Source organism: Rhinolophus sinicus, chromosome 5, assembly GCF_057876585.1.
Source record: "Rhinolophus sinicus isolate RSI-liver-muscle chromosome 5, RSI-T2T, whole genome shotgun sequence".
In the NCBI taxonomy this organism is placed as follows: domain Eukaryota; kingdom Metazoa; phylum Chordata; class Mammalia; order Chiroptera; family Rhinolophidae; genus Rhinolophus; species Rhinolophus sinicus.
The window spans coordinates 27,311,809-27,335,336 of record NC_142505.1 but is presented as its reverse complement, the minus strand read 5'-3'; positions in this window follow the sequence as shown (position 1 = coordinate 27,335,336).

Below are 23,528 nucleotides of genomic sequence, written 5' to 3'. Positions count from 1 at the left end.
CAGGTACCAGAGTCTGCTGGGGTGAATCCTACTCAGCAGGGTAAGCCCCACACAGCAGCCCATAAGCTGTGGATGTGGCCAAACCCCACAGGCAGTCAGGCTGAGGGGCAGTCCCACCCACTGAAGTGCCAATAGCAATCAAGGCTCAACTATAACAGGAGGGCACTCACAACCCACACAGGGGACACTCCTGGAGCACCCAGCACAGGTGACCAGGGAGACTGTGCCAGGACCCAACAGGGCATAAGGCCAGCCAGCCAAAACTGGGAGACATAGCAGATCTACCTCAAACATAGACACAAACACAGAAAGGCAGCCAAAATGAGGAAACAAAGAAATATGTCTCAAATAAAAGAACAGGAGAAAACTCCAGAAAAAGAACTAAACAAAATTGAGGCAAGCAACCTATCAGAAACAAAGTTCGAAACAATGGTTATAAGGATGCTCAAGGAACTTAGTGAGAACTTCAACAAAGAGATAGCAAGCATCAAAAAGGACATAAAAACCATTAAAAAAGAACCGGTCATAAGTGAAGAATACAATAACTGAAATGAAGTATGCACTAGAAGGAATCACCAGCAGACTAGATGAAGCAGAGGATCAAATCAGCGATATGGAAGGTAAGGTAGCAGAAAATACCCAGTCGGAACAGCAGAAAGAAAAAAAGAATTTTTAAAAAATGAGGATAGTGTAAGAGACCTCTGGAACAACAACATTCACATGATAAGGGTACTAAAAGAAGAAGAGAGAAAACAAAGGATTGAGAACCTATTTGAAGAAATAATGACTGAAAACTTTCCTAACCTAGTGAAGGAAATAGACACACAAGCCCAGGAGGCACAGAGCATCCCAAACAGGATGAACCCAAACAGGCCCACAGAGAGACACATTATAATTAAAATGGCAAAGGTTAAAGACAAAGAGAGAATCCTGAAAGCAGCAAGAGAAAGGCAACTAGTAACTTGTAAGGGATCTTCCAAAAGACAATAAACTGATTTTTCAAAAGAAACTCTGCAGGCCAGAAGAGACTGGCACAAAATATTCAATGTGATGAAAAGCAAGTACCTGTAACCAAGATTATTCTACCCAGGAAGGCTGTCATTTAAAATTGAAGGAAAGATAAAGAGCTTCCCAGACAAGAAAAAGCTAAAGGAGTTCATCACCACCAAACCTGTACTACAAGGAGTATGAGATGGACTTCTTTAAGATGGAAAAAGAAAATCAAAAGTATGAATAATAAAATGGCAATAGCTACTTATCTATCAACAATTACTTTCAATGTAAATGGATTAAATGCTCCAATCCAAAGACATAGGAGGGCTGAATGGATTTAAAAAACAAAACCCTTACACGTGCTGCCTACAAGAGAATCACTTCAGATTGAAACACACACACACACACACACACACAGAGATAGAAAGTGAAGAGATGGAAAAAGATATTTCATGAAAATGGAAACAAACAAAAAAAAAAAGCTGAGGCAGCCAAACGTATACCAGACAAAATAGACTTTAAAACAAAGGCAATAACAGGAGACAAAGAAGGATCCAGTAATCAATCCCACTTCTGGGTATTTATCCAAAGAAATCCAAAATGCTACTTCAAGGGCAATGTGTGCATCCATATGTTCATTACAGCATTGTTTACAATGGCCAAGATGTGGAGGCAGCCTGGGTGTGTGTCGATGGGAGAATGGATAAAGAGGAGGTGGTACATATACATAATGGAACATTGCTCTGCCAGGGAAGGGAATGGGTTCTTGGCATCTGCAGTGGCATGGATGGACCTGGAGGGTACTGTGCTGAGTGGAGTATATTAAACAGAGAAAGACAAACACAATGTGATTTTGCTAATATGTGGAAGCTAAAGAACAAAATAAACAAACAAATCAGAAAGAAACTGATAGATACAGAGAACATTTTGATTGTTGCCACATGGGAGGGGGATTGGGAGTGGGGTAAAAAAAGGTGAAAGGATTAAGAAGTACAAATTGGTAGTTACAAAATAGTCACGATGATGTAAAGTAAAGCATAGATAATATAGTCAATGATATGGTAATAACTATGTATAGTGCTAGATGGGTACTAAACTAGTTAGGTAGATCACTCCTTAAATTATATAAATGTCTAACGATTATATTGTACAACTGAAATTAACATAAAATAGTATTGAACGTCAACTGAAATTGAAAAATTAAAAAGGGGAGAAGGTGAAGGGCAACAAGTGGTCAAAATTTCCAGGTACAAAACAAATAAGTCATGGGGATGTAATGTACAGCACAGAGAATGTAGTCAATAATATTGTGATAGCATGGTACAGTGTCAGATGGTTGATGAACTTATCATGGCGGTCACTTTTTTAGGTATATAAATGTTGAATAACTATGGTGTACCCCTAAAATTCATATAACATTGTATGTTAGCTACATTTTTAATAAATATCTTAAAAATTAAAAACAAAGAAGAAATGAATATGAAATACCAGCAATAAGAAATGAACAAAAGATTGGCGCTAGGGCCGGCCCGGTGGCTCAGGCGGTTAGAGCTCCGTGCTCCTAACTCCGAAGGCTGCCGGTTCGATTCCCACATGGGCCAGTGGGCTCTCAACCACAAGGTTACCAGTTCAATTCCTCGAGTCCCGCAAGGGATGGTGGGCAGCGCCCCCTGCAACTAAAATTGAACACGGCACCTTGAGCTGAGCTGCCGCTGAGCTCCCAGATGGCTCAGTTGGTTGGAGCGCGTCCTCTCAACCACAAGGTTGCCGGTTTGACGACTCCCGCAAGGGATGGTGGGCTGCGCCCCCTGCAACTAGAAAACAGCAACTGGACCTGGAGCTGAGCTGCGCCCTCCACAACTAAGGCTGAAAGGACAACTTGAAGCTGAACAGAACCCTCCACAACTAAGATTGAAAGGACAACAACTTGACTCGGAAGAAAGTCCTGGAAGTACACACTGTTCCCCAATAAAGTCCTGTTCCCCTTCCCCAATAAAATCTTTAAAAAAAAAAAAAAGATTGGCGCTAAAGACCTTAAATGCTTGCTTTTGCCCACTGACCAGATAAGTAGAACTATCTGCATGATCTACACAGCATGAGGTTTTTATTATATTTACCTAAATACGTTTCTTTTTTGGAAATGATAAATGTACTTTAAAAAAAAAAAAAACTTGGTTTTTCTCAATACACTTTAAAAGATTTTTAAATTATTTCATACCTGGTCAGGTTGAGATTTTTGTTGTTATTGTTGCTGTTTTTCTTTTTCATTATTTTTTTTTCTCTTCTTTAAGTTGAGATTTTTAAGAAATTCATTTTTAATTTGCAATAAAAGTTTACAACTTCATTTTTCCAAAAAAGTCAACAAACTGCAAGCACCTGTTAATAAAGCTCTTAAATACTTAAAATTAAAAAAAAAAAAAAAAAGACTGTCAATATAGAGTCTTTCCATACAATATAATTCCAGGGCAACTTCATCAGCTGCCAAAGTTTTATTCTACTTGCACATTTGCCTTTGAGTTTATCTGAACCAATGGGTGCTCCCTTCAAAGGACAAGTGTTTCCTATGTAATCCAGAAAAGAATGGAAATATTAAAAAAAAAAAAAAAAAAAAAAAAGCTAGCAATGAAGAAGAAAATGACAGAAGATACATGTACCAGAAAGCTTTTAATATATATCAGTTCCTTGTTTACAGGTAATAGAGAAAAGGGAGAGGGGCAAAGACAAATAGCTGGAACAAAACACCAAAGGATTCAAACGTCAGAGTAACATTTAGGCCACTAGCAAAGCAAAGTGGAAAAATGAAGCAATTATCCTGCTGGTCAAGGCAAAATGAAATCTTTCATCTGGAAACAGCAGATAATTCCAAATGAAAGGATTTTTGGTGGTTGTTTTCTGCTGAGTTGAGCTGATAATTGCCAAGGTTTATTTTCTCAGTGTACCCTTCAGCATAACTATGGATTAAAAAAAAAAAGTGCAGAAAGACCTATTAGGAGCTGGTGTTTGCCTGTGATGAATATGATGGAAGCCACATCCCTTGAGGAACTAAATCAAGGCTAAATAAGAAAAACAGAAAATAATTGAGTACACACGAATCCAGAAGCCCTGAGGAATAGAAGACAAGATTGTTATTTGTTTGTTTGTTTGTTATCAAGAGACTTTCAATGATGCTTCATACCCATCTGTCAACACTGGGTGTAAGAAGGCACCAGTTGGGAGGTCTGCAGTTGTAACTCCAAGAGCATCAGCAGCAGCAGCTCCCATCCACATTTCTGCTTAAGTTTATGTGAGTAGGCACTTGCAGGCTGTCCTCTTATGACTTGTTCTATTTCTCTCACAGTAGGCCTAAGAGAAAATCTCATCATGAATGTGGAAAACATGCATATGGATTCCCTGATGCAGGGAAATGTCCCCAAGGGAAAAGTGTATTCATTAGACTAGTTGGTGAGAGGAAGAAACAAACCAAACAACAAGAAATAAACTCCAGAATCAGTTTGGATCTATTGACTAGGATGCTAAATGACTCTCTGCCAAGACCCAAGAGATCTAGAAAATTAGAGTAGGTGCTCTACTATATCATAGTAGGGACAGCTCTCAAGTGATGGTTCGGCCCCAGTGTAGGACAGGCAGCTGAGACAGGCTTTGTCCGCTAGCAGGTTAAAAGGCTGATATAGTGGAACAAGGCTTTCTAAGTGCACATTAGGCACAAAAGAATCCCCCTCACTGTTCAGCACATTGTGCCAGAGCAGTCAGGCTTCCAGAAATAGACTCGCCCAAATCCCCTTTATATTTTCCAGAGCTGAACTTCAACTTTCAGGGGGCCTGACTTTGCTTTCATTCTTCACTCTTCTTTTCATAGATGATTGAATTTCCTAGTGTTGCTTTCAGATCAGATGTTATTTTGGGCACAACTCAAAGAAAGCCATCCAAATACATTGAGAAGCAGTGGGTGGCAGAAAAGTTCAGCTTCATTCCTGATTAAGCAAAGAGACACATCAGGGGGTGTTAGAGGGGGGAAAAACACTAAAGGCTCCAAGGTCATTGAAAAGTACAAGTATTTGACTACATAGGATGATGTTGGCTGAGGCTCAAAGTCTACTAGGTTTTGTTCGCGGTTTTTGAAATACCAGAGCTATTATTCACATTTGCTACCATCACAAACGTATTTAATCATTACACCTTGAAATTAAAAATTTTAGCAATAGAAACTGTACAAAGTCACAATTGAAAAGGATCCCAGGGATTTTTGTGGTCAAAACCTGAGTTAATTTCTCCCCATAACATAGCAGCTCTCCAGTCCTACTAGTTCATAACTCATCCTCAAAACCTCCTCCCTCGCTCTTCCCAACCTCCTCCTTCTCGACCTCTCACCTGCCAGGAGACATCTGTTGAGTCCGAGACCATGTGTAAAACCATTTGCCTAACTGTCGCATTTAATTTTCATAATCACACTGTGAGGGAAAATTGGGGCTCAGGTAGTAAGTAATTTACCCAAGAATAGACAGAACATAATCAGATCTGTCACAAAGTTGATACTCGAAAGCTTTCTGTTTAACCATAAAGAGAAAGGAGCATTTATTTTAAATTCGGTGTTTGCAGATTTTGATGTAATGACCTGAGGAGGAAAGTCCCGGTACTTTCAGTGACTTACCCACACTTAGACAACCACGTCACTCTTTTTCTCTTTATTGGTCGCAAGGTATATTGGAGAAGCAATATAATTGTAATGTACTTCCCAGGGACAAAATAATAAAACGTGTTGGCGTCTTAAAACTGCTAAAATCGAGTGGAAATTATTTTTTTGTCACTCTTTGCTTCTTTGGAAGTTTAATTCATCAGTAACCACCTGGGACAGCACCCACACATGCCTCAGCATCACTTCTCAGCTGGGCTCCTTCCCTCCAAGCTCCTAAGTTGGATCCCAGGCAAAGAAAACGTGGTTGTGCTTGGGGCAAAAAAATAACAGCAGCAACAACGATAGAGAAAACCATAGCAGCCCACCCACACACTCGTTTCATGGGGCTAAAATCAAATGAGATGAATAACTGAGAACAAGTTTCATATAGTCAGAGACCTAGAGTCAAAAAAAAAAAAAATTATCACCTACTTTATACATTTCAATAAAAGCATTTGAGGTCTCCATGAAGATGTCTTAAAACAAATGGAAAAGCATTTAGGCCAAAAACATGCACTGACTTTGTTGTCATACCCTGTCTTACCTTCCAGAAGAACTTGTAGAGACAAGAAACTTAAGCCCCACTTTTCTCTTGATGTTTTTTGGTGGCAGGGTGGAGGACTCAAGATTAAAGAAGACAGTTCTGTTGTTCTGAGCCACCCTTAAGAGGATGAAATAGGACATCAAATGCTATTATCCAGGGGATGGGGAGACGTTTGTTGATGATCTTTATCATTTTTAGTGATCTCTATTCTCTATTTTTAAATGATTGCCTTACTTATATTTTAAAGGTTGTCTTTTTAAGAAAGGAAAATTAGTCTTCAGGTGAAAAAAAAAAAAAGAAAGAAGAATCTGATATGCTCCTATAATTTCAGAGATAGTTGGGGGAAAAAAGAATGATTAAGGCTTCGTTGAGTCTCTATATTTCTCTGGTTGCTTAGCCTTTAGAAATTCCTAGCTCAGGCATGAATAGAATGTAGTGGAAATCCCCCTGGGGCAGAAGGTAGACTATCTGGATTCTAAGTCCTAGCGAGTCCATCCAGTAGTGGGATGACCTTGGGCAGATCATTTAACTTCTCCAGTTCTTGATTCACTTATTAGAAAAAGGAAAAGGCGCAGATACACTGCAAAGTCCTCCTACAGTCCTAACCGTGCTCAAAGCCAATGCAATATGCCATATTTAAACTGTAATGAGTGCTGCTATTGGAGGTAATTAGGTATCTTTTGGGATTGCAAGTTGGTAAATAAAAGCCTATTTCTCTCAAGGATATTATTTCCCCATCTGCCAAGTCCCTTGAGCCAAGATAATAATCATTAGTCCTTTCCTGAATTTGTTCTTGTCTCTTTTATTGCACATATAGTTGGAAAATGATGTACAGTCTCTGTCCTTTACTAATAAGAACATTTTTTTCTGTCCTCTCACCATTTCTTCAGTCAAATAATCATCACCTTTAACCTACTGGAAAACACTATAAAATCTCAAAAAAACTCAAAGGCAAAGTCATTATATGGAATGTCATAACTGCTATGATAGCAAATACCTGGGGAAGGCCATTTCTATATGTGTTGGCCAGAAAAAGCTTCTCTGAGGAGAAGACATCTGAGCTAAGTTGTGTTGGATAATCAAGCATGAGAAAGGCAAGGAAAGAGCTTCCCATAGCAAGGAACAGCATGTACAAAGTCCTGAGGTGGGAAAAAAATTGCCATATTCCAGGAACTCAGTGAAGGCCAGTTTGACCAACTGGGAATAATTCACGAAGTGAATCGGAGAATCAGGCAGGCCTGGTTCGTATAACACATTACAGGCCATGCTAAAGTATACTGCTAAGTGCAGCAGGAGCCATTACACAGATTTAGGACATTCTCTGATCTAAGTCTGAAAGAAAAAGTGCTCTGGCTGATGTATGGGAAACAGATATTGAGAGCATGGGATAGCGAGAACACACGTAGGAGAAACTGTGGGAAGAGTACTACAATAGTTCAGGGAAGAGTTGCCTGGACTGGTGGTGATGGAGATGAGAAAAGCAGATACATTTAGGTATGTCTCAAGATATACTGTATCTCAAGATACATTTTGGAAGTAGAATTAACAGAACTTGTTAATGGATAAGGTGTGATTGGGGGGTTGCTGAGAAAAGTGACAACTCCCCAGGTTCTGGCTCAAGTAACAAAGAGATGGGGAAATTTAATGAGACGGGAAATACTAGGAGAAACCAAGTTTGTGTTGTGAAAGCAAGACCGTATACACATGATATTTAAACAACGAAAATAGATGAGTTCATCTAGGAAGAAAAGATAGAAGAGGTAGAGGACATGAGACAATCCCTGGGGATCATAACATTTACAACAAAAAGTAAGAAGAAAGAGGTAAAAGGGAACCCTAAGAGAGTGTTGCCCTAGAACCCAAGAGCAGAGAATATTTCAAGAGGAAAAATAGTAAACTGGGTCAAAAGCTACCCAAAAGTTGGGTAAAATGAGATCTGAAAAGTGACCATTGCAAGTGGCAACAAATGCAACAAATCAAATTAATAAAGCTTGCTTTTCATAATTGGGCAAAATTTAATTTCATAAAGTAACTTTTTGCTCCAACTGTAACAACAAAAAAAGTTGAACATTCTTTAGTCTGATTACTAAAGTTGTGACTTCCCTCTAAATAACCTTGACCTTTATATTCCAAATATCAACTGTGGTAGTTTTATGGGGCAAGTCATCTTACATTATATACTTTCCGTTTCAAATACATAAGGTAAGTTTAGATCTGAAGTAGATGCTAATAAGAGAGGTATGCACATTATTATGACTTCATTTTTTAATTCTCTCTTTGCCATCACTTATAAATCTGCAGATATTTTACTCTTCTGAATCAGAACCACACAGTATAGTAGAAGAAGAGATAAAAAGAAAACTAGCATTTACGCTATGCCTGCTATATTCCAAACCCTAAACTACAGTACATGCTTTACATATATTTTTCTCCTTTATTTTTCACAAACACCTTGCAAACTAGGGGTTAACGCCACCATTTTACTGGTGAAGAAACTGAGGCTCAGAGAGCTGGTATTACATACATATGGTATCACAAGTAGTAAGTAGCTGAGTCAAGGTGTATGTCCACCAGTCTCATGATTTCCCCACTCTACCACTTCTAGAGACTAGAATGTTATAAAAAAAAAAAAAAAATGCATCTGAATATCACTAAAATCTGTGCAAGTAACCCCAAGGTGCATGAAGGAAAACTGATATTTTTAAGTTATTCCTGGTGCCACAATCAGTTGGTATTAAGTGAACATTATGGAGTGGAGAGAGCTATACAAGACAATTCTGAGTGTGCAGAAAAAATTTTAAAATACCTTTTCCTTAGTTTATATTCCATCAGACGGTGGTCATTTTGGAGGGGGGAGGAAAGGTGGTGGACGCAGGGAAAACAAGTACAGTGGAGCAGTGACCAACCAACAACATGGGTATCGACTAGGAGTTTGTTGCAAATGCAGTCTCAGGCCCCAGCCAGACCTCCTGAGTTACCATCTGTATTAGCAAGATTTCCAGGTGGTGTATATTAAAATCAGAGAAACACTATGTTTGAGAGGTTAAGAATTTCTTCCTCTCTATGGGACTGAATGTCTTAAAAGAAAAGGAGCTACTTTTAATTTAAATTTTAAATGGAAAAAAGTACACGGATGTTCATTTTTGCAGACTATTAGGATTTTCGCTTTCAATTCTCTTAAAGTTATCCTTAGAAACAGAAAGGTTCCTGTCTGTAATTTCTCACTGGCTATGCGCAAATGAAAGCTCCTTCCTTGCACATCCCTACCAAACTATATCCCAGTACCCATTCCACATATGTTCTGTGTTTTATTCTTTAGATGGATGGTAACAACTATATTACCCAGAAGGCAACTTCTATATGCCTCCTAAGAAGACTTAGTTCATGGATTACTAAACCAACCTGATGAAAATATTTCTGGTTTATCTAAGAGATCTAAAGAGATTATTCCTGAAGACTCAAGAAACACAATGCTGTTTGCCAGTCACCTAACCAAAACAGCTTCAAATTTCCCCACTGTGCAGTGAACACCATTTGTTAGAACAACTGCCAAGTTAATGACTAGAATCAATGTCCAAACGTTACTTCTTTAACCTAAATTAATATGCAAATCACACAGCTAAATTCATTAGATTTGAAATGATCCTGATGGAGAAAAACATTCTGCATGAAATTTTAACCAGAAATTCTATTAATTACACATCTTGATAGCCTGATTAAAAGGTTTCTTGCTTCACATTGTGACACTCCTTCCCCTGTGGCTTCCTATTTTATTATCAGGGGAACGCTTTTTTATCACCGTTTGCCATGTAAGGCATTTGGGGTTAAAACTTGAATTTCCAAGGATTTATTTCAAACTTTTTAAAGACATTTGGTGTTTCAAAGCCTTTCTGTACAAAAGTGTCAAAGAATAAAGCACAAATTTTTGAATCTCAAAAAATTCTAATGTCTTCTGTTTTCCCTTTTATCTAAATTATTTAAGCCTCTTCAGTATAATAGCTCCAATGTGCACATTATCTCTAACAGATAAAATATAGGTTAAGCCTCATAACTGTCAAATTTTCTTTTCTTTTTCTTTTCTTTTTCTTTTTTTTATCAAGGTTCACACTGAGTATAAGTAACGTGAAGGAAATTGTTTATTTTTTTTGTGTTCTCCATATTCTGATTCAAACCATCACCACCACAAATGAAAGATCTTTTTCCCGCTCTTTTTAAAAAATTAAAAACTAATAAATTTTTGTTCTATTTTATGTGGAAAACATACAATTTTTAAAAATTTACTAAAAAGCCTACCATTCAAAGAAAGAGACTTTTTTGCTGTATTTCCATCCAGTCTCTATATATAAACATACGCTATGGAAAGAGTGTTTGTGCATCTCATTACAAAAGTAATGCATATTTATTATACAAAACATTACAAGGAAACATAAATTTGAAAGTTAACATCCCCCATAAACTCACAGCCAAAGATAACCATTATCGATAATTTTTTTCTATTATTTCATTATTCTCTTCCATATTCTAATCATATACTAATTCATTCAATGTTTGCTGAGTACCTACCATGTATCAGGCACCATTCTAGATAGAATAAAAATTATAGTACAGAAAACTGACAAAACTCCCTGCCTCCATAGTGCTTACATTCTAATGGAAAGAAATAAATACAATAAATAAATAAGCAAATTGTATAGCATGTTAGATGGTATTCATTGCTACAGAGAAAAACAAAGCATGAAAAAGCCTGGAATTTAAATTTTTTAATCCCGACTTTTTTTCATACTTTATAATATAATTATAAATTATATTGTTATTAACAATTTAGTCAAATTTCAACATGTAGATACATCACAATTTACTCAAGTATTCTCCCATTATTAAACATTTGCATTGTTTCTAACTTTTCACTGTTTTAAATAATTTGTAATTGTCTTTCGTTACTCCATATATGAATATGTCATCTTCCTAGCTAGTTTTTGATCAACTCAAATACAAGGATGATGTCACCGTCAATCTTTATGTCCCAAGAGTGACCCCATTGTACAAAGCTCCCTACTCATCTACACTCAGTGAGTGCTTTCTGAATAATAAACATATACTCTTGTGATAATTATAAATTAATTATAGAATTATAAGTCCTCAGGGGACACTGAACTGACATTGAAAGCAGCCAGCAGACTGCCCCAGGCTAAACAAGCCTTGCTAGAATGGTAGAATAGAGGTACACCGTGCTTTGATAAAACTCTATGGAGACAGAAAGCTTCTAACGACTTAGTCATTCATTATGTCATTGCTGGGGAAAGAGAAAGAACTCTGTTTGAAACTATGAAGCACAATTGCAGTGACTTGTGAAAGCTCTTTAATAGTAAACATGCGCGCCCCCCCAAAAAAAAAACACATATATCTATGTGTGTGTGTGTGTGTGTGTGTGTGTGTGTGTATCTCCTATGTTAAATTGATAGAAAAGCCTAAAATTGGACAGAGAGCAGTATGTGGGTGAGACAAGGGATAAAAGGATCTACAGACCTTTCTATATAGAAATGTTTTAAAAGTCTGCTTGATTCTCATGTGTCAGCGATGACTTACCCGTACAGCTACCTGAAAGTGATAAGAGGGACACTGCAACAGACAATGGTTCCTCGTGGAGTTCAGAGACTGGAAATAGAATGGAGGTGGCCTATGGAGCAGGAAGACAGACAAGCAAACAAATAAATGATTGAAAATTGTGATAAGTCCTACAAGAGAAACAAACAAGGTTCGGAGAATTACTTGGAGCCAGGTGACTACTTAAAGTAAGAGCATTTCTGATGAGAAGACATTAGGCCTGAGACCTAAAGGATTAAAAAGAAGTCATCCATACAAAGAAGAAAGGGTGGGGAGTAGCAGGAGGAAGAAGAATGTTCCCAGTAAAGACCACAGCATGTGCTTGGCTATGAAGAAGCCAATTTAGCCTCAAAATGTTCCCCACTATGCTTTTTGATTTTCACAACCCAGGTGCTCCCATCCTGGTTTTCTGCCTCAGCCTATTTTCAACAGCCTGTTTCCCACTTAAATTTTAACTTGTGTTTTAGTGCCTTAGCATCCTGCTCTCTAAGAAAACTATTTATTCTGATGTACTCAAACTAGATTAAGTCCCATGTGATACAATCTTTTTGCATGTTTCAATTTTTGTCTATAACATCAATCACGCTTGTGGGGTGTGTGTGTGTGTGTGTGTGTGTGTGTGTGTGTGTGTGTAAAAATAATCTAAGCAGCTAGGGGTAACATTTATGTAATTACATTCAGCCAAAAAATACCTAAGCATTCAATAATCACAGGAAAAACATCACCTTAACTTATAAATTTTAATAGTTTCTCAGAAAATCAAGATTCTACATATGTTTTTAAATTACACTGTTAATTATTTACATGTAAAATAAGTTCTGAAAGTAGGAGGACTTTTGATATATATTTTTTTTGATGTAGAGAAAAATCCTTCACAGATTTTTTAAATAATTGAACTCATTCAATTTTATTACATAAGATCAATGAGTTAATTATCACAAAGTTGATGCTTAAAACCAGTTATGACAAAAAGGATACAAATTAAAAAGAACAAACACAAGTGTTCTGCCACAAACATGCTAACAAATGAATTTTCCCGTAACATTGAACTTTGGCCTACAAGCCAGTTTTTGAATCATTACAATAAAATCTTCAACTTTAGAGGAAATCACTGAACATTTTAGGGAACAGACATAAATTCAACACAATAAATGTGATTTGACTTTAGTATTATGGTAAATGCTATGGAAATGTTCCATTTTTTCTGTGGTCAATGGAAACACAGAGTTCAATGCTTGACTGTCACCTCGAAAGTTCTCTAAATCTCTAGAGTCCATAATTGTCTCCAGGTTCTTATTCCTAAAGAAGATAGCCTCTAATTTCACTGTAAGTCATATAAATGTTGAATCACTATGTTGTACACCGGAAACTAATATAATATTGTGTGTCAGCTATAGTAAAAAACAATTATTAGAACACTTCCAATTAACCCTCGAAGTTCCACAATACATAACATCAAACATGTATCACCAATTCTGAAATTAAAATACTACATACATATATAAGAATTTAGTAGATGTGAATTGTTCTGAACATTAGTTTACTTAGATAATTTCTGTATTTCTGAAAGTTTAATTACATAATCAATACTCAAGCATTTAAAGAAATATAAAAATAGCTTGAGTGATTTGAAAAATGGTAGAAGGTATCCAGAGTAAATAGACAGAGATCATTTATGACTCTCTCTGACAACCAAGATGAACAAATGATGAGAAGAGTAAATCAAAATAGGATTCATAAAACACAGTACCAAATGCAAATGGTCAACAACTGTTCATTGCAGAAGGGCATGAGCTTGAATTCTGAGCCCCAAAATAGAAAATATCTGGGTCAAGAAGTCAAAACCTAAAAATAACACACGCTGTTTTTGGTGAGCGATTCATTTTACCAGTTGTCTGAGACACCAACTCTTTTATGAGAACTGCTTACAGGAAAGACACCTCAAGGAGAAAACTACAGGGACATGCGAGTAGGACAAGAACCAAGCCAAGGGACGTGCATCAGACAGGCACCAAGGGACTCTCGCTGCCTGTATCAGTTACAGATAACTATTTGTTCGTTTCTCTTCAGAATCTTATATTTCAAATTAAATACATAAATAAGGAAACAAAGTGCATTAACATTTTACTTAGCATTAAAGCCTCTAGAATAACTTACATTAACACTGTGTGCAACTATTTCTTTGATGTTTCTTTAATGCTTCCCTTTCCTTCCATAAGTTTCATAAGGGCAATGACCATGACTTTTTCATTACTTTATCCCCAAAGTGTCCACCCTGTGTCTGGCACATGAAGATGCTTATTACATATTTTGCTGACTGGCCACAGATAAGTTCATTGGTTCAAGATGTGTCTCCTTAGAAGTAACATACTTGATTTTTAATAATGGCCCCCAAATTTTCAACTTTCAAAAGTTTTTTCATTATGCCAAGTCCACATCAATCCAGTATTTTGAGAGACTTATTCCATTATACAATGATTAATAATTTATCTCATTTCTAAACAAACTCAATAACGCCAGCCACAATTAAGGAGCCATGATGTTATAACAAGCCTCTATTGCTTAGCCACCAAAGAATTTCCTTTAGGCTTTTCGAAATACTGGAAAAAATTCAGGACTACAAACTCCTCTCAGATCAATTTAAATTAATCCCCTTTGTTTATGTGTCTGCTACAATCTGCAAAATTGCCATCAATCCTATCCAGACCAAAAAAAAAAAATTATCTTCACATTTCACAAAAGACAATGAAATAATCACTCTGTATTGCCGTCTTCTTCCTCATCCCCTGGGCTTCATGCCCAAATGACAAAAGAAATATCACGGTCTCATGGGCCTAGTTACAAGGAGAATGTTACTGTTTTTAAAAGTATGGCTTTTCCCAATGTAAAACAATTCCAAAACTTCAATTTTGTAAAGTCTCCTGAAACATTTAAACTTCATTACTTTCATTATGTACCTACTGGCACTGAATATTTTTTCTCATGACATATTTGGCAGAAGGACTCCCGAGTATTCAACTTTTCAGAAACCTGAATTCTTCTCAGCCCTGAAGTAGTTTATTTACAGACTGATACAGTGAATTATTTTTCCTAAGAAACCAGCTTGAAAGACAGACAGGGAGAGAAATAAAACTCTCTCCGTGTTTAAAAATGGAAGTATTAAGATTTCTACTACCACAGGTGGTTCTACACATGAATAGCAAAAGTTATGTATTTCTGATGTTTTTTGTGCTGTGTTTGACAATTGGAAAGAAATTACTTCTTAAATAGCTGTGGGGACAGAGCAAGGAGTGCAGTTTCCATGCTCTCGGCCTCATGTGGAAAGGTGCTGGCTCAGGTAGTAAATGGCCATCAACTGTGATTGGCTGGCCATCAGCTGTGGCTAGTTGGCCGTCAGCTGTAACCAGTGAGCCATTGGCCACTAATATAACTGCTGTGGCTACACTAGAAGAAAAATTGGGGCTAGCAAGAAGATGGTGGCTGGCAAGCGCGGATTACATGGCGGAGTCGAGGGGAGTCGGTCGGTTGGCAGAAAAGCGGACAGCAGGTCGCACATTGTGTGAATCCAGCCTCCAGTGAGACTATAGTGGTATGACTCCCGTACCTATGGCCTCACCATGTACTGCGTTCTTATGTGGGGAGCGGGACCAGAGACCCCGCAGGCCGCCCCCCACGACAGTAGCAATATCTCCTTCCTACAGATTCTTCAATTTCATCATTTTGCGGTCTTCATGGAACCGCCCTCCCCCTCATCAGAGCTTCAATTCATTATTCTGTAAGCACTTATTTCTCACCCAGAATTCCATAAGAGTTATAGAAGTTTTCCCCAATCTGTCCCCAGATTGACAGTACAGTGGGTATCTAACTCTTAAAGCAATCACAGGAGTACCAACTCTGATGTAGGTTTTTTCTTGTAAGCATCAATGAATTTTGTACGGTATTCAACTGGGTATAATTACTCTTTAGGCTATAATCGTTGAAAAGGCTGTAGGAATATTGGTGCAATAAATATACTTTACATCACTAATATTCGAACCCTTTACTACACAAAGAGTGGTGCAGGAACCAGCAGCATAAGCATCACTTAGGAACTTGTGAAAATGCAGAATTTCAGGCCCCATCCCAGTCCTACTGAATCAGCAGCTGCACTTAAACAAGATTCCAAGAGATTCCTATACACAATTAAATTTTGAGAAGCATTGTCTTAATTAACATAATCCATCAGCACCAATGGCATTTGGAACCAACAACCACCACCACTACGCTCTGACACAAACATGTCCTGTTTGTTCAATGATGTCAGTAAGTATGCACATTCTTAAAACCCAGTTTTTGCATAGTTACGTGGAATATTCAGAATAAACTTATTCTTGGGTGGAGAGAATTAATACAGTAAAGATACTTCAGAAATTGCTTTTCATAAGCTAATGTTTCTTACATCTAAAATAGAATTCTAACTGGAACCGTCATGTGTAAGCATATTGGTTTCTCTGGAGTTCACTCTTCTCATCAGCAAGATGAGGATAACAATAGGTAAGCTAATGGGTTATTGTGAGGGTTGAAGGAGATCATATAAATGGAGCACCATGTATCTCAAGGCTTCTCTCTTCTTGACACACTGGTCACTTTCTCTCCTACTTTCTCTCCTACTGGCATGCAGCCAGAGAAGATGGCAGCAGGTTCACCACTACAGCAGTTCACAATTTCTGATTATCGCCTTCCAAAAACTATCAGAAAGGGCGCTGATTAATCCTAAAATAGAGGCTGAATGAGTATTCTAAAACGCAAATTCTGAGTCAAATTCCTAACCACAAAGTAGGAGTAGGGGTGGGGTAGAAGAATCAAAATTATCATTGAAAGACGGGATGGGATTGCTTTACAGAAGAATAACCAACAAGTAATATGTACCTAGCCACTGCCAAGATTCATTGCAATGAATGGTGTACGTGAAAAGGGAGAAAGCTGAACCCAAAAGTAAGGCAAAGTAAGGTTGATGAAGAGATGGAAATGCATCATTAGTCAGAGGATCAGAGGATGCAGTGGTACCTAGAATATAATCAGCATGGAGTAGAAATGTTAATATGAGTATTTGAGGTCAATGGGAGGATACTGAAGGGTTTTAAGCAGACTGATTTAGGTATTAAAGATTTGGCTCTCTGTGCTGCATGTAGAATGGAGTAGTGATTCTCAACTTTGGTTGCACATTGCAATCACTTAGGGAAATTATCTACATCCCTAATACCTAGGCAACATCCCATGCCTATTAAATCAAAATCTCTGGGGATGAGACCCACGTACCAATAGTTTGTGTGTGTGTCTTCATGTGAACCAATATATTAATACAACCAGGTTAAAACCCACTGACCACTGGATGGGGGAGGCAAGAGTGAGGCAAGGAGTCCAATTAGGAAACCGCTGCATTAGACCATATGAGAGAACATCAAAGCTTGCATGATGCGGATAGCAGTGGAAATGGACAGCTTCCAGCTATATTACAGAATCTATAAGAATTGCCAATGATTGGTATAAAGCAGAGATGGGGTGAGGGAGAAAGAAGAATCACGGGTGGTTCCTACAAATCTGCGTGTATGGTAATTGTTCCCTGATAAGGAAAAGATATGAAGAAAAACAGGTTGGGTGGGGTGGAGAATCAAGATTTCAGGACACACTAAATTTGAGATATACGTGAATCATCCAAGTGGAAAAGCCAAGCATGTAGCTGAATTCAGGTAAAAGAAATGGACTGGAAACACAAATCTGGGAACCATCAGGATATAGATGATATTTTGAGCCATGTGAATGGATGAAATATCAGTAAAACATAGGGAGAGAAAGAAGGAAAGTATTGCATACAAACCCAAGAAAAGACACTGATGGTTGACATTGATGTTCGTGGTCGCAGATGATGTAGATCATATGATTTTAGTTTCCCAGGTGAATCTGACAATGAACTAGGCTGGAAACTACAATTTTTGTAGCATTTTTCTAACAAACTCTGGTGAGGGTACTTCTCTCATGTTTCCAATAATCCCAATAATGCTGAGAAGTGGAATATGTTTGTCAAAATACTCAGTGAAAATAATCACTGGGAGACCTCATGAGAAAAAAAAAATCATTAGGGCCATAAATAGAGAGGCACAATAATAGGGGAAAATATGATGTGTATTATAATTAGGTTTCTCAAAGAAGATGACTAATTGGATAGATATCAACATCCTGAATATCCTGGTTCCTTGTAGTAGCCATCTGAGACTAGACAAATAAACAAACACTGTCAAGAAGTATATGTATTTTTTTTCCAGGAGCTTGTACCAAATTTCTTAGATCCTGTTAGTGTCAGAAGGAATCATGAAGGGGCAGGCAGAAGCTCTAAAATGGAACAGTCATTACAGTAAACGAGCATAACTATTGCTTATAATTACAAGCCTCTCAAGAGTTCTTTTTTTCCTTCAAGTTCTAGGGGTCTGACCCCTTCTGAGGTAGAGAAATAGTAAGTACTAGGGAAGTAAGACAGATTTAAAGGTTATCTGTTGGGCAGGGGGAGGAGGCGATACATAAATTTTTGTAGCTACATGAATGGAGACTAAAAAACACTGTGAATGTCATCTTAAGAAATAAGTGCTTAAAATCAGAATGAATATAAGTAATTGACATAAACGTTAAATTTCAGGGCAATACTTATAACTTCTAATGGATAATAAAGTAGCATAAAAAGTAGTTTCCTTCCAAATAATCTGCTAAAGTTAAGAGATAGTCATAGGAAATGTTGACAGCTAAAAAGCAAATAATATAATAACATCCAGATATCATATCAATTCTATTGGCTGCAGTTTTCAATTTAATTGCTACCAAATGAGGAGACAACTCTATCCAAAGATTTCTAATCTCTATGCATACTCTCCCTTGATCATCTCATTCTCTCATAACACTCATGTTGATGTAGGTGACCACCAAATTCAGACTTTTTTCCCATTCTCTAATTTTACATTTTCAGTTACCTGCTGGGTATTTTTATCTAGAGAATCTCAAACTCACTCTGTTCAAATTGATTGCATCTTCTTCCATTGGAACCCTGCACCTCCTCTTTTGTTATCTTTTTCTGTTTATGCCGTTAGATCCTTCTTGTTACTTCTAAACGGTAAGTCTCAGATCCATCTTTGTCTCCTCTTATTTACCTCCAGCTCACAACAGAAATCTGTGTATTTTTAGTTGCCCAGTTGCCGAGCCCTGCACTCTTACCCCTACAGAGTCTGTTGCTTGTTTCTTCTTCCCAATTCCCTCTGCTACTTCCACATCAAGTCCTTGTTATCTCTTGCCAAAATTACTGTTTTAGCCACTCCGTATGAGACCTCCCACAGAGGTGGATTTTCCAGGAGGCTAGTGAAACTTAGATCTCAGGGCCCAACACTTACATAAGCCCCATCCCAGGGCTGTATCTAATGTCAAATTCACAACATTGTATTATTTTTCTTGAAAAGCATCCCCTGGCTATTTAAGGTTCAGGCCCCCAGAACACCAGATTAACTTGCTTAAGGCATAACTGACCATGTCACTCTCTGACTAGGTGGCCCACCATCAACCCTCTCAAGTTGACTACATAATAAATTCATTCTTCTTTGCCTTTCTTGGTCTTGCCTAAACCTTCCTTCCCACCTATGTTCTCATTATTTTACATAATGTACACTGTTCTTAAACCAAACTGAGTTTCTACTACACACCCACTTTCTACCATTGTCCCAAGTTGATATGCCATCCAACACTCAGGTTCCAGACTAAGCATCATCACCCCCATAAAGCCCTCTTAGATGATTGTTAGCTAGATGCAAGCTCTCCCTCCACTGAACTTCCATGTACTAGAATTTCTCAAATAAGATTGTTACTTTGTAACCTTCACATAGAAGCAAACTATGGCATACATGTCAAATCCAGCCCACCAAATCCCGTTCCAATAAAGTTTTATTGGAACATATACACAGACATTTTTTTTATTGTCCATATATTGACTTTGGCTGCTTTTGCACTACAAGAGCAGAGCTGAATAGTCGTAACAAAGGCCATGTGGCTGGCAAAGTCTAAAACATTTAACATTTGGCCCTTCACAGGGCCAAAAGTTTTCCAGCCCATTTCAGGTTATTTACATACACATTTAACTTCCTTCATAGACAACACCACCAGCTGCTTGAGGAAAGAATCACTGTCTCCTTTTTATTTATACCCGCCGCCCACAATGTCTAGCACACTTATTGAAAAAGTATTCAATAAATGTGTGAGGAGGGAATGAATGAATGAATCCTATATACTTCTTTAAGAACCTTTATTGCTGAGTGTTTTTAAATAAAATATTTCAGATATTCAGATTTCGTTTGTCATCTCAATCAGTACTGACAATTTAGACTATTTCACACACACACACTTATTCAACACTACTCGTCTTGTAACTTTCATCCAGAGTATACATTTATTTCCATCTTTTTAACTTTCTAAAATTAAGGTTTTCTTACTAGGCAATAGTTAATTCGGTGGGCTGACTTATTGTATCAGTTTTTATTTGCATTGTTATTTTTTTTTCATCTAAGGGAAAGGGATTAGCATATGCAATGATACCTGGAATGCCAGGAGTAAGGAGTAGAAACATTAAGACGGTGGCTGGGCACAGTGGGATGACATTGACTGATCTATGTATTAAGAAAATCACTCTTGATGTAAGGATTTGTGGATATAAAAATCCTACATCAAAGGTGTCTTACTATAGTAGACAATTGAATGGGATGCTCAAATACCCTTTCAAGAAAGGACTAGCACTGCCCAGCTGTGAGGAGAGTGGTTGGCTGATAGCCTTGACAACACAATGTGTGCTCATACTTTCTGACCTTTGCCAAGATGAGGGGTGAGAAATAGAGTTTCAGTAGTTTCAATGTGCATTTTCCTTACCATGAATAAGACTGAATATTTTTCATATGCTTATTTTTATATGTTTAAGAACAATTTCATTTCTGGGCCGGCCAGGTGGCTCAGGCGGTTAGAGCTCCATGCTCCTAACTCCGAAGGCTGCTGGTTCGATTCCCACATGGGCCAGTGGGCTCTCAACCACAAGGCTGCCAGTTCAATTCCTCGAGTCCCACAAGAGATGGTGGGCAGCGCCCCCTGTAACTAGCAATGGAAACTGGACCTGGAGCTGAGCTGTGCCCTCCACATCTAAGACTGAAAGGACAACAACTTGAAGCTGAATGGCACCCTCCACAACTAAGATTGAAGGGACAACAACTTGACTTGGAAAAAAGTCCTGGAAGTACACACTGTTCCCCAATAAAGTCCTGTTCCCCTTCCCCAATAAAATCTTAAAAAAAAAAAAAAAAAAAGAATGATTTCATTTCTGTAAGATGTCTCTTCATATCCTTTGACTTTTTCAGTTGGGCTGTTAGTCTTTTCAATATTGATTTGTAGAAAATGTTTGTATGTTAGGGAAATGGACCTTTTATCTACAATGTAAGTTGTAATTCATTTTTCTAGTTTGTCACTTGTCTTTTGACTTTGTTTACGGTGGCTGTATAATGAGGATTGATGCCTTAACATCGGAATCAACCTGAACTGTTTTGCTGAAGTACCCTGGTCAAGGTATAAAATGGACTGATCAATAGTGTTACTTTGTAATCATGAATTCCAGGTAATTCATGGAGTAATTTATACCAGCTTTTTGGCATTGTTGAAGGATAACATTGAGACTGATGATTTGTGCCTGGTCTCATTAAGAGCTCTGACATAGAGTCTGGTTACATGGAAGTAATATGCCTACGTGATCAGCCATGTAAAAGAAGCCCCACCTGAGACTTCATCTGGGGCTCCCTGGGTCTGAGTCATTTTGTGCACATGTCAGTAGTTCCTTATCTAGGAGACAAAGCACGTCTTTAGGTGGTACAGGCCTCCAGAGTACAGTTGGAGTTTGCGCCTGGCCTCTCCAGACTCCTTGCTACTAGGCTGCCCTTAGCTGTGATGCATATCCCTGTTTTAACACTGTTGCCAAATTATATCATTTTTCTACAATAAACTGTAGACTTGAAAGCATTGTCATTTGGGATCCTTTGAGTCTTCTTTAGCAATCAAATCCTAACTGCTGCCCTTGACTTTTGCAATACAAATTTTCTTATATCTTAATATAGTCAAAATTGTCAATCTGTTTTATAGCTTTGGGATTTCTTGTGCTCTTTTTATAATCTGGACTACCTGTTTTCATCTAATTGTTGATTTATCTTACCTTCAATCTTAGCTTAAAATTTCTTCATTTGTGGTACAATTTTAAGACTTAGGATTTGTTTGAGTGGGAACTTTCACACTCTCATTCTCTCTCTCCACTCCACACCGTGCCAAGTGGACTTATAATAATAATAATGAATCAAAGTCCGTACACCAGAGTGATTTGGGGAAATATAGAAAATTCAGTTCAGTCACTGAGCCAATAGGAGGTTTGTTCGAGTGCTGTTGGTGAGACTGAATCCCAACTCCCTGGGCTCCCAGATTCCTATTAGTCATAGGACCATAAAGCCTCTTTCTATATATGACATGCAAATATTTTTACTGTATTTCTCCTTCTATGTGCTGAAAGAAAAAAGTTATATATTTCATATACATATTTTACTATCTGTAACTATGCTCTCAAGAAGAACTCTCTTCCAAAACCATGACCAGGAGAACAAAGAGTAGTCTTCAGAAGAGCTTGACAAATACCTTCTAACCACTCTGAATCAGGACTCCAGCCAGAATTTCTGACACCACTGTAAATTGTAATAATCCCAGCTACTCACTAGGCCGTGGTTCCATGTAACAATAGATCACTGACACATCATTCTAACTAAAATTCTGGGTATGATGTTTTGATTAAAAACTAAACGGCTAAGCATTGTACAATAAAAATCAGACTGCTATAATTATGGGTTTAAGTAGTTGAAAGCATCTGAAAGAACAGCTTCTGATCTCTTCTTTCACTGAGATAGGCAAGAGGATTAAAGTTGAAAGAGCATCCAGAGGTCTGATGTCTGAAAGAATGTATGCGTAAAGTGCACCATGAAGAGACGTCATGATCTGACTGAGATCCGACTTAAGAGTGTTGGACAGCAAGGTCATTAGCACCTAGAGAAGGCTCTGATCCTCTAAATCTTTAGAGAATTATAGTTCTCCCATGCTAATAAAGTGAAGAAAGTTGTGTTCAGAACTCTTTTTCAAAGACAGCACTAGCTTTGTTTGGAAACAATGCCTCAATAAGCCTACCAAGGGTAGACACTGAGACCTGCAAGAATCTGAGAATACATGGAAGTGACCCAGAAGAAATTCTTGGTTATGCCAGATACGAGAAGAAAAGGGCTATAGCAAGCAAGATGGCAAGATGTACAGTGTATTCTGTGATCCCTTCTTATGTCCCTACCCCAAAACTTAGTAATGGCCCTCAAAAATATATAAAGACTTGATGGGAATGATTTTTCCTCCCAGTGGAAGCAATGAAAGAATGGTCCTATACATACAAGATATCCTGGAACAATTTTAAAACAGCCCACATGGATGAGGAGGTACAAGAGCAAAGAGAAACACTAGTCTCAGAGTCAGCAAATATTTTCTGTACAAAGTTATACTATAATATCTTGGGCCTTGTGAGCCATGCTGTCTCTATGCTGACTATTCAACTCTGCCATGGTAGCATAAAAGCAACTGTGTACAATATGCTAA